This window comes from Lolium rigidum, chromosome 7, assembly GCF_022539505.1.
Source record: "Lolium rigidum isolate FL_2022 chromosome 7, APGP_CSIRO_Lrig_0.1, whole genome shotgun sequence".
NCBI lineage: Eukaryota > Viridiplantae > Streptophyta > Magnoliopsida > Poales > Poaceae > Lolium > Lolium rigidum.
Window position 1 is genome coordinate 160762744 of NC_061514.1, and position 13481 is coordinate 160776224.

The 13481-nt window shown below is 44.4% G+C and overlaps 1 pseudogene; it reads right to left on the reverse strand.

Annotated features, from left to right (window-relative positions):
- Positions 1 to 1405: 1405 nt before the first annotated feature.
- On the reverse strand, positions 1406 to 2778 carry LOC124672197 (annotated as a pseudogene).
- Positions 2779 to 13481: the final 10703 nt, after the last annotated feature.

Sequence of the window (13481 nt, forward strand, 5' to 3'; positions counted from 1 at the left end):
AACGATAACAAAATAAAGTTTAAAAGATACTAAAAAAATCTTCGAGATCTTCAAACTCTTTCTTCTTCCAAGACACAATCTTGTACTTTCCTTAAAACAACCAAAGATAAATAACAAATCATAGACATGTAAATTCAATGAAGTGTCTCCCATAATTTCAATTTGACCCGCAATGCCAAGGCTGCATGCACACGCGTAACCATTAAAGTAGTCAATCAACATCGGCAAGAGTACCAACACCAGTATGTTAGAGAATAACAACCGATCAGCCTTGCAACATTGATGGAGAGCCGAGAGTACGAATTACCATTGTCGAGGATGTAGCAACCGAGACAAAAACTACGATGATAATCCTCCTTGCGAAAATCATGAGAAAAGATCCAAAATCGATCTGGCGAAGCAAGATCTGAACACCCATACCTAGATAATTGTAATCTTTCAACACCACCATTAACGTCGGGAAGGAGATCTCATCATCGAGCAAAAGGCCGAAGATCACTTATTGCAGATGATGCCATCTCCATTGAGGGGAAACCAACAAAAAATGGCTACCAAAACCCTAACATAGACTACTGAAAATAGTACTTTTATTGAAAACGCCACACATAGATTGGGTTTCCCACTCCTCCCAACGCCGGCGAAGCTGGCTGAAGGAGGGGAACCATTAAACTTAATTGCATATAGTCGGATTGTATTCTTGTCTTTTTCCATATTTTCGATAAGGAGTATATATTAATATCGCGAAGATACCAATTACACCCAGCCTCTGCAACAACGCATTGCCCTAGCGGCATTACGAATGCACATATCCAAAAAAAGAAAGAAAAATTACAAAAAAGAAAAGTCTCGCTACAGTGATCCACTCCTTAAAACAACAGTACCAACACCACCAGAACAACACCAGAAGTTCAGCTTCTCCAAAAGCGATGCCTCCAAGAAGGTAACAGTGCACAACCGCTATCATCGCCCGATGATAAGTCTTAGGCTTTCACCCTAAAGAAAGACATCATTCTCAAAACAATGCCTTCAACAAGGCTATTGCCAAGCACAACCAATTAAGGCTAGACCTTGGATTTTTACCCTGAAAGAGAAGCCTTTGAACTTCTCCTGTGTAGTCGCCCCCACTCGCATACCGCTGCTCCAAGTCAAAAATCACCAGACCAGTTCCTCCTTACCATCAAGACTCGAGCCACCATTGCTAGACCTCAGATCTCGGCTTCCATGTCATTCTTCGCCAGCATCACGGAGCGAAAACGTGCTCCATGATATTAACAGTCAGCAAAACTTCAAAGCGCTCCCTCTGAAACCAAACGGTCAGAGTAAAACACGGGTGCGCACGACCGAATCCCAACCGATCCGGCAAACTCCATGACTCAAAAAATTAGCTTATGATGAGCTGAACACATTACGACATGCTCACAGTCACAGCGTCCATGAACTCCTCATCGACGAGAAGCCTCTGCAGCGCGTCCGGCGCGATGCACACCTCCAGCGACATGCTCTCTCCACGCTCACCCCCTTCAAACACTGTCATCTTCCCGTCCGTCTTGTTGCCGGGGCCGCTCCTCACGGCAACCGGCTTTCCCCATCCGAAGTCGTTCCCAAACACGTCGAAACGTGGTGAGCTCCTAGTCGCGACCGCAGCACCTGCACCTCCGAACAACTTGTTCCCCGCGTAGACGAATTCCGGCTCCCGGGTCCAGCGATCCAGCCAGTCCGCCATGGCAGCCTCGTCGAACGACGCCACCACGCGACTCAGCTGCCACGCCGTCCAGCCTAGCCCCTTGTCTAGGATCTCGCCGACGGTGGAGCTCGCCTTGCCGAACATCGCAGTGTTGCCCAAGTAACCCTCTGGTATGCCCTTCACACGTCCCCGGCATCCGATGAGCAGAGAGTGAGACGTCTCCTGCCCCAGCGGGAGGCCCCGAGCACGGGACACCGCCCGCCAGACGTGCGCGAGCAGGGCATGCAGCGAGGAGATTGCGACGACGGTGGCGTCCGTCTCGCTGTTCGCCCTGGCCTTGAGCTTCTGGATGCTCGCAGCGGAGAAGGTGAAGAAGCATTCTTGTACCGTCGGGCGCTCGAACCGCCGGACCACGTCCTGCAGCTTGCTGACCGGCAGTCGGATCGGCACGGGGCTGGTGTCGATGAAGAACCTCTGGTGCACCGGTGCTGGCGTCCGTATCTCGTGCAGATCGACGCCACCTCGGTTGATCTCTGACCAGGTGTTGAAGAACTCCCAGAAGGCGGTGCCGTCGCCTACGGAGTGGTTCATCGACATGCTGATGAAGACGCCGTCAGCAAGCTCGGTGACCTGCGCTGACAGCACAGGAAGCGACTCTGTGGCGGCATCCGCACTGAGAACATGGTTTAGTGGGAAGAGTGCCCAGACCATCGAAGGGATGTGTATCGAGCCGATGATGTCGGCGACGGCGACGCCGGGAGCCACCGCGTGGATTAACTCAGCGCCTTCTCCCGTGCACCGCAACAGGACAGAGACAGTCCCGCCGTCATGAGGCTCCACGACTAGCCGGCCGGCGAAGGGGTAGAATTTGCCCAGGGCGCGCGCGAAAGAGGACGCGAGGGTTTAACGAGGCGCTCCCCGACTCCGGTGGCGGGTGGCTTGGGCAGGAGTATACCCTTCTGTACATAGTCTATGGTGAGGAGGCAGAGATCCCAGGGCGTGAGGTGGATGTTCACAGCCTCCTCCGAGTCCGACGGCGGCTTGATCATGCGCGGAGATACGATCCGGACATGGTCCGCGGCGACTCTTCCCATCTGCTCGTTGCTGCGATATGCTTTCTTGGAAGTTGTATGAAGTATGAGCAGAGGAGCTGCTGCTTAAATGAACACACTCGGACCTTGTTTGGCATAAGTGTAATTTAAGCTCCCAGCGGATTGTGAATTATTGGAGACATTATTGGATACTTCATTAGCACTAGAAATCGGATTTTTATATACTACTAAGCGAGCAGGTCATGACCAGGCTATTGATGGAGCAGTACCAACAACTACATGATCAAAATGGGTAAGGTAGCATCATATATAAACTACATAAAGCTCGTTGTGTTTACAAGTCTATGGCCATAAGCCAACAAACAATATAGATCACTTTTAAACCCATGTGCATATGCTCCTGCCACCACCGCAAAAAACATTTTAAGATGTGAAAAAAATCCTTGCGTGTACATATCGACATTCTATTTGCACACGGTCAAGTTTTGCGGACAACCGATTTTTTTGTGCATATGCTCCTGCCACCACCGCAAAAAACATTTTAAGATGTGAAAAAAATCCTTGCGTGTACATATCGACATTCTATTTGCACACGGTCAAGTTTTGCGGACAACCGATTTTTTGTGTGTCTTGGACAAAAAACGTAAATAAATGTCTCATGAAGAGTCATTTTTACGTATGACATAAAAAATATCGGTTTTTCTTGAAACGACTTTGCGAGCACATAAAAATATTTTTAAAATGCATTAAAAAAATCAGGAATATATGCTCCTGAGTGTAAAAACACCTTGTCTGAATGATGAAGGCTTCATAAAATTCCTTATGCTAGACTGTCTGGAGCCCATTGTGACTACTCCCTTCGTCTTGGTTTAACATGCGCATACGTAGTTTAAGATAAAGTTTGACCATTAATTTGGTTAACAAAATATAAATTATATGTCTACCGAATCTATACCATTAGATTTGTATTCATTTTTTTTTGAATAGTATAACTTTTTTAATATTTATTTTATATTTACTTGACCAAAATAATGGTCAAACTAATTTTTTGAACAACGTGCATGCCGAGACGGAGGAAGTACCTATATTGCTGGACCATCTCAGATTCTCAGTAATACAGATGGGTTCTTACAGTAAAAATAATCTTCATAAAATTGTACATACAAGAAATGTTATTATTTTTTACACAGGAAATGGTATTCAGAGTATATGGTTATTTGATAACTTGAGTGAACAGCCTGATAATCCTCCTATCGTATGAGAACTGTTCAATTAACTCCACATGTATAAGATTGCTTTATTTGAGCAGAAGATTAGACTGATGCATTTGTACATTACCAGCTCACTTCATTTACAAAAATGTTACTCTCAACAATAAGAGAAAGAGATAGATTCTTTCTATGTTAAAAAAAGAAAATCAGAAATAGAAAGTCCACCCAAAGTACATTATGCATCCAAATTCCCGATTGTGTGCATAACATGAGACTGAGAGCAAAGCTTTTATTTAAAAAATTGAACAAGGAAGACAAAATCAATCAACACAAAAAAACTCCCCCTCGCGTCGCTCCCCAGGTGACGCCAGGGGCGAAACCTAGCGCCGTCAAAGCTCCTCCCCGCTTGGGCCTCCCGCGCTGTTGCCACCGGAGGCCTCCTCCACGGTGGTGGCGGCACCCCGCTGTCGAAGGTGGTCGAGGAGTTCCTGGGCGCGAGGTGGAGTACCGGCTCGTGGGGGCGGTGGCGGTCGGGGCTTGAGGAAGCCGAGCCGGAGGGCTCGGGTGGTGGCTGCTCGCATGCGCTGCGGTGGTCGCGGCTGCTCTGGCGGCGGCCGCCCTCGGCGCGGGGCCTTGCGGGGCGGCCTGGGCGGCGTCCTCCCAGATCGAGATCCGCTCGATTTGGGGGGCGTGCAGGTCGGCCTCGCTCAAGGAGGCCAGGGCGGCGACCCTAGGAAGCCATGGTGGCGTTGGTGGTGTCGGGGTCGTGCCCCCGACAGCGGGCAGCCGACATGGGAGGCCGGTTTGCATTTTCGGCGCCGGCGGTTGGCCGGAGAAGAGGATGTTGGGGCAGCGGCCCTGGAGACACGGTGGCGACGGGGATGTGCCGGCCCAGCTTCTCCTTGGTGTGGCGGTCGCGTGGAGGTCGGAGTTCGGGGTGGCTGCGGAGGGCCACCACGTGTGGCAGGGTGGCTGGGGTGCGGCGACCCTTGCTAGTTTCTGCAGGCATGTGGCGGAGGTGTGCCACGGTGCAAGGATGGCGGCGCGACTCTTGGTGGGCGGGGCGCTGTTTCCAGTACGTGAGGACTGCGTCGATCAGGCCGGCCCTGAGGAAGAAGAGTTCGAGGAGGACGAGTACGTGGTCCTCCTCAGCTGCCATTATCAAAGATTATGGGAAGCGTAACCCTAACTAGGGCCGCCATCATTATATATGTTGGACATTACATGTGTACCCATACAGTACACCGTACAAATACAGGAGACCTATACATATCTATAGATACTAGGACAGCTATATATACATGGTTTAACACTCCCCTCAATCATAACTTATCTAAGTTAAGATTGCGACGAAACACTTCCAGCTGTCTAGTAGCTAGTGACTTGGTAAAACCATTCACCACCTGATCTCCTGAAGGAATAAATCGTATGTCCAACAACTTTCGAGCAACTCTCTCACGAACAAAGTGATAGTCCACCTCGATATGCTTTGTCCTGGCATGAAAGACAGCATTTCATACGTGCACTTCCATGCGTGCCCCATTTTTCATAACGATGTTGTGTTAGCATTAAAATAAAATTTCTGCACTCCGCAACTAAGACATGATAACTCCTGAATGGAGGGCAACTTCAGGTCAAGTTAACAGAATTAGGTGACAACTTGTTGATATCTCCTTCAAGACTGTACCTCAAAACAACAGGTAAGATTGGTATAATAGCTAAATAATAATGATGGATTCTATTTGTAGCTACCTAATAGGAAAAATATGATTGTTCTATAATAGGTCCGTCTGTTTGAACTAAATTTCATTTCATTATCACTCACTGGATCTTTGCTATTCCTTTCTCATGATCCAGTGCACTAACTAAATATCAATTTGATCCAGTGCCATGGAGTTTTGTTGTCGGTGACTGGTGTCTGCTAAACCATGTGAAATTGCAACCTACATGAAATTGAAAACATCTTAGTTGCAACCCACGTGAAACTGAAAAACTTAGTTGCAACCCACATGGAACTGCAAAAATCTCAGTCGCTACCCACATGTAACTAAAAAAAACCCGTTAAACTCATGTGCAACAAGAAAGATCTCAGTTACAACTTACAACCCACACTTAACTTGGAAAATCTCAGATCCGACCGACCTACATGTAAATGAAAAATCTCAATTGCAATCCACATGCAACTTGGAAAGTCTTAGTTGTGATCCACATGCAGCTGGGAAAGTCTCAGTTGCGACCCACATGCAACTCTCAGTTGCGACCCACATTCAACTGGTAAAATCTAGTTGCGACCCACATGTAATTAGGAAAATTCTGAGTTCTAACAAACATGCAACTGGTTGCGACCAACATGCACCTGAAAAAATTCCAGTTGCGACCCGCATGCAACCGTCAAAATATTAGTTATGACCCGCATGCAACTGGAAAAAAATGTAATTCTGACACACATGCAAGTAGGAAAAATTTCAAATACGACCTAAACTATCACGTACTTCAATGGGCCAGAACATTTTTTTCAGCTACAACATACACCTTGCCATTTTTTTTTTCAAAGAACAATAACGAAGTACACGAAAAAGCAACAAACATTTTTTTTTGCTAAACACCACACTCTACAAAGGCATGGTAATGAATCGGAGCAAAGCAGCCCATGACAAAAGCAAGACAAAAGCAAATAGCCAGGGGCAGCCCGTGGCCAATGAATCAGCGTGCAGCTTGTCATGGATGCCGATGCAAAACAACAAGATTGCACAAATTTAATTCACTTAATATATGGCTAATTAGGTGACTGAGATTTATTAAATCTCAGGCGCCTGATTTCTAACAATTCCGGCAGAAGATTAGGCTGATGCATTTGTACATTACCAGCTCACTTCATTTACAAAAATGTTACTCTCAACAATAAGAGAAAGAGATAGATTCTTTCTATGTTAAAAAATAAAATCAGAAATAGAAAGTCCGCCCAAAGTATATTATGCATCCAAATTCCCGATTGTGTGCATAACATGAGACTGAGAGCAAAGCTTTTATTTTAAAAAATTGAACAAGGAAGAGAAAATCAATCAAGACAAAAAACTCCCCCTCGCGTCGCTCCCCCAGGTGACGCAAGGGGCGAAACCTAGCGCCGCCAAAGCTCCTCCCCGCCTGGGTATTCATATTTGTTCAATGAATTACCTCAATTTGAATTATAAAATAATCACGTGGTGTTTGAATTTGAAATTCAAACACAAATGGTTTGAATTCAAACACAAATATTTTTAAAATGCATTTAAAAAATCAGGAATATATGCTCCTGAGTGTAAAAACATCTTGTCTGAATGATGAAGGCTTCATAAAATTCCTTATTGTTAGAAAGTCGTTCCAAGATTCATCTTCGTCCCGGCGGATCCCGAATCAAACGAACGATGCTGCGACACTCCCTCCTGGTGCTCGATCGTCAAACCCAACGAGCCGCACTCTCCTAGCGTCACCAACGCCGGCAAGCCCTGCCTCGGCGTGTTCCTCCTCGGCATGCCGTCTGACGGGCTATTCTTCGTCTGCAACCCTTCGATGGGCGGCCTGCTGCGCCTCCCGCCGCGCCGCCCGGCGTGCTACATCCACAGCCTCGGCTACCACGCGGCCACCGGGGAGCACAAGGTTCAGCTGCGTCTCCCGCGCCTGGAGGGATCTCATCTCCTCCAACGGGTTCAAGCAACACTACCACGACGCTGCCGCCACCGCTGCCGGTAACGCCGTTCCAAGATTCGTCTTCGTCCCGGCAGATATTGAGAAGCCAACAAAACAATGAGTATGCGATGCCCAAGCTTGTACAGCAGCAACCAGCAGACATGCACATGGCTCAGAGCCGTGATGTAAATCCTTGCGTTCAGCCTTCAAGTCGGTTTTATGATGAGTTGCGAATTTTCTTGGGCCGATTTCATAGCTAAATCGATTACTTTCCTAACCCTATCCCCAAACTATGTCCAGCTACATACTGCTTGCTTTTGAATCTTTGGGTAAACATGCATCGAAAGAAAGAACTAACCTGAGAGCCGCAGCCTCCTTGGCCTCCGCGGATGAAATGCGTCTAGTTGACGGATTGCAACAACGATTTGACAGAAAAAAGAATGAGAGCCGCGGCCTCCTTGTCCTCCACAGTGCATTCACTCATCCAACATGCCTAGTCAGATCAACAAAAGAAATAATCAGATCGAACCAACAGATCACAACTCGCTGAACACCTTTGTGGACTGAGCCACAGGAGTGCAACTTCGATGCCGCCAATCCGGCCGTTCATGCCTCCCCTCTTCTCTCCTCGACAAGTAAAAGTCAAAGTCTAAGTCACACACGCACCCCGCACGCGGTCTGTGACGGCGAACTTATACTTATAGAAGAGTGTGGGAGACTGGGAAGGAAGAAAGGGAGCACACTCAAGTTTTTGAGATATGGAGGAGATGATCGGAGGGATGAAGGGCTGAGAAGATAGAGGCACACGGATTGCTCACGTGTCACACGATCTAACCCACCATCCCGTCCATTAACGAGGCTATGGTGATTATTGTTTCATGGGATTTGATGGGTCATCCCATCCATGGTAATAACTAGGTCTATTAATTTCTGGGTTTCCCTTTCCAAGGAAACAGAGTTCAACTTTTTCCTGAAAGTAGTCTATTAAATCGTTTGATTGATGGGCGGTCACGTGGGAAACAAGCGTTGCTCATTACTTACCTTGGACAGGTTAGGGCATGGGAAAAGAAAGTAGCTCCACAATGGATTTTCCTAACGCACAAGTCTACACCAAGACGTCGTTGTCTCCTCAAATCATGTCTTCTCTCGCGCTCGTACCAACAACTCGCCCAAATCGAGCTAGCTTCCCAACACATGTAGAACTTGTACTCCGCTCCCTAGACATGCGCCCCCTTGACTCATGTCTACTCACGCTCGTAGCGTCGACTCGCCCAAATCTAGCTAGCTTTCCAACAAACGTAAACTTGTACTCCGCTCGATAGACATGCGTGATCTTTGCTATATATATTTCAATATTTTAATCACATTGCAAAATAAAGGATAATAGAAAAGGAATAATGTGCAAACAAGCACAAAACTTGCGATACGCATATATAGAATTCAACCAAAAAACTAAGATGTCGCCATTCGGTACTTTTTGAAAACAAAAGGTGATCACCCAAGTAGTTTTTCTTAACTCTCTTAAGGAAACAGACTATCACACCGGTAAAATTAGATCAAGCACTAGTGAAATAAGATGAAATGTTACAAAATTAAGTTGCCAAGACAACGACCACCAACTGTATCAGCCGGAGCTACATCTCACTAGTACATAAATCAGTTGCTAGGCTTCCGTGTCCTTGCTGCCTCCAGTAAGCTAAACTTGGGGAGATGGCCCAGGCGTGGTAAAAGATGAACTCGACTCAAGCCTCCGCTGAGTCGGCGCCGTCCAAAACAAACCCAGACAGCATGGCTAGAGTCTGGAGCTAGCTGATGCCGAATACCGGGGAGCATGACTCTGTAGCTGATGCTTCACCTGGAACTAGCTCGCGTACAAATGTAGCAAAGCAAGCTGGCTTAAACGTGAAACTAATTGACTGATTAGACCGGTTCTGGTTGACTTCTTCTCTTGTTTACTTTTTCCTGCTATTTGTTTCAATTGGATGTAAGAAACTTAAAGTACCCACCTAAGATATCAACTCCATTTTTTGACATGACCTATGTTGTTTTTCTAGGACATCTATATCACAGAGTAAATAATACATAACAAAATTGATGGAAGGTAGCTGCCCTCTGTTCAATCTAGCACGAAATAGAACTGGCATGCAAATGATGGATCAATCATGCAAATATGTACAGCTTATCTCATACAGATTACAAACAGTTGAATTTCGTGCTAGAGCATCATGACCTCTGTTGTTTTCTCAACCTAAAAGGTAAATCAGCAACAGTGTCAAAAAGAATTTTCATGAACTCTGCTATTTTCAGGACTTCCAGATCACTGAGCAGGTCACAAACAACAAAACTATGCATAATACAACACATGCTCGCCGGGCATCAAACATTCAATCCATCAACTCTGACCACCACCAAAGGTCTAACTAACTAACCAACCAACCAACAAAAAAGGAAGATGCCGACCCTGGGTGTCTTCGAGGCAAAGCGTTCGACGCACCACAACACGGAAGTGAACTTTCCGCCATCAATCCATCTTACCATCCTAGGATATAGAGATGGTGTCTCCTCCTTGCTTGTCCCCCCTTGCGTCAGCTTCCTTCCTTCCAATTGATGATGCATCAGGCTATTGTGCACAGCTACTTCCAACACCTCCTCTCCATCCTCGTAATAACACATGATCAGTACACCGAATTTGGCAAAGAAAAAATAAGAGTGCTTGACTTGACAAACGCAAGACAAGTATAGATCAAGATTCAATGTAAGATTTTTCTAGATTTTCAAGATGTCAACTATGTGGATGTATTACTCCAAACAACACAGTTGTGTTTCGTGAACTCACAGATCAAGATTCTCCTATATAGGCTAAAACACTCGAAACTAGCAAACAAAAACAAGATATAACAACCATGGCTCAAGATGGCTACGATGTATTGAAAATCATGTAGAGGACACAAAAAGAAAATCAACATATGGTGTTGAACTTCAAAACACATGCAACAGAAAGATGAAAACATGTAACATCCTAGTTGGATTTGTTAAGACATGTGAAGACATCAGAAGGCAACATATGGTGTTTGATTAAATTAGCATACAAGTAACTACAATAAAGCCATGGCTTCATGGTTTCACAGAGCACGTAGAGAGCCCGAACACGGTACAGTCAAATTTTAGTCAATAAATTAAACCCAAGATTAACATGTGCCTGGAAGGAATGATTACTAAACAATTCTCAATACGCAACAACTTAAAGCCAACTCAGCCATAACATGAAACCTGGATATCCATCAAGTACAGAGATAACTATGCCACATGTCAAAAGTTATAACTACAAAGAGGGCACCCAAAAACCAGCACATCATATTAGTAAGTTGTTCTATTCTCTAAAAAAAACAATAAAACATAAATCAAAATCCAACTCTCTACTAATGCGTCAAACTAGTGTTCATCCATAATTACAGCGCATCATAATATGCACCGAGTGTTATATGCATTATCACAAATAGGGAAATTGAGCATCTACTTTTGAACCTCATGGGATTTTAAAATCCCAATGATTCTTGGTTGATTCACGATGATCCAATTACGAGCACACTTAGGAATATGGACATACAAAAATGCACCGTTTACTAACATAGAGTTGAAATAAAGGGCAGGGCCTCAAGGTTTAGAAGACAGATGACTTACTCATCAACAAACATATGCTTACTACGCCAAACTTTCAACATTTGTCTTGATCATCATCTCTAATATCCAAATCAATATGAGAATAAATCTGCAATGAAGAAGTGAACTTTGGGTTAGCTATGAAACTAACATGTAAACAGAAAGTGGTTTACACAAGGAAATTTAATAATAATATTTCTATCAGCCGAACAAAGACATAAGGCAAGCACCTAGAACACACTAAGAGAGAGAAACTACGATAGAACAAAATATCAATTTACAAAAATGTTATATACCTCCACTGCTGGGTCGAGCATGCTCTTCATCCGTAGGAATTCGTTAGGTGACATAATAAGGAGAAGAGGTGCTCCTGGAACTCCAACAGTTTGTACACGATAAGCATCTGCCATAGGAGCACCAAACATTGATGCAACCTGCAATCAAAAATATTTCTTAGGAGAGCCAATGCCACCTGTTAAGCCGCAGACAAAACATAGGATTAAAGGACATGCCCTACAAGGTCCTATAAACTGCTCATAGGATGATTCATCCAAAACCCATGAACAATTAACTTGCTACAAGCTAAATAAGATTCTATGCACAAACAAATTACCATGTGGTTCAATAGATACAGTCAGCACAACAACCATCTTCTGATAGGGAAACTAGAGATCAGATATGTTCAGATTACTCCCACTAGTGAAAAGCAAGTGCAAAATTATACATACAATAGGACCAAATAAGTAATCTACTGTAAAGTAATGTCCAGGCCCAAAGATCGGGAATAAGAACTAATAGTCAAATGGGAAAACATTAACTCCTTTATATATGACTACATACGAAAAAATCATATGAGAGAAGAAATTGCTACTGCTCAGTTAGCCAAATTTCCTCAAACCCAAAGATATCATAGTACCGTCTCCAAATGTAAGAAGTGGATCAGTGTCACTTTACAGTGCAGACATTATACAAACACACAGCTCATGTGAATTTCAAAACCTTGCTAAATGAAAGAAGCAAGCCCAAATGGCTTGATGCCAAACATAGAAGTGTCAGGTATAGAACAGTCCGAACAAGTATGTCATTAAAAAAATTTAATCTCTCATGTGCCTGTATGTTTCTCGTTAGTTCCTAACACCAAGGCCGAGACCAGTAGTACCTTTGTACATCATGACAGGAAGTAACATAGTTTGACAGAGAACTCAAGGTGGACCAAAAATATTTTATAGGGAGAAAACAACATGGCCCAGTGAAGTTGGACAGATTTAATTGATTTTTAGTGTTGAATACTCTCACAGTTGGGCAGGCCCTGGCACATGTTTATTTCAACTAAGCTCCGCCACTGATGGAAGGTACAACAACATCATCTACTGTATGAACTACGTAAGTTTTATTCACGTCTTCTACTAGGTTTAAAGTATTTGGGGACATATCAAAATTGTAAAGCAAACTTTACACACATATGCTTAATGCTGAGTAAGAACCTAACTTTACTAACTTCCAAAACCTAGGATCCCCATCTATATGGCACCACATAGCTCCCTCCCCACCAGGAATACTACCGTCAACCATAAATTTGTAAACGAATACCAATGTTTTATAGAAGTGGGGCTAGAAATTCAAAGAAAAAGTATTTCTCCCATTTAGTTTGAACAACATCTGCAAGCCTACAAGAATATGTTTATTCATTATTTTGTTTCTCCCTAAACACTAACATTATCCTACTATACTCAGTTCCGTAGCTTTATCATGGTGAGATACATAAATAATGTTTGTTAGATAAAAAAGAGTCCGCCAAGAGATGTGCAACTAAAAAAGTATAAAACCAACACAGTAAACAGTAGTAAAAAAATAAAGCAGTATGGTCACGCACCATAAACACTGACTTGCTACTACTTGCTACCTAGCAAGTGGTGCTTGGCGTGGACTTTGCCACGAGAGGAACACATGGACGACCGTGCGGCATCATACCGATCGGTGCCAAACACGCAAGAATGATCACACCAAATGCGAGAAAAGTTGTAGTAGAGAAATTAAAAAAAAAAAAAGAGAAAGGAATGACCTACCGACCTTGAAAATTTGAACAAATACTACAGTACTCGATGGCTCCTTTAACATATCAGGACCGTCGGGGCGTGTTCGGAAGTCCTCCAGCTTCCAGTTTCCCTATAATTCACCATGGAGCAGTGCCGAACGTCCTAAATCCCC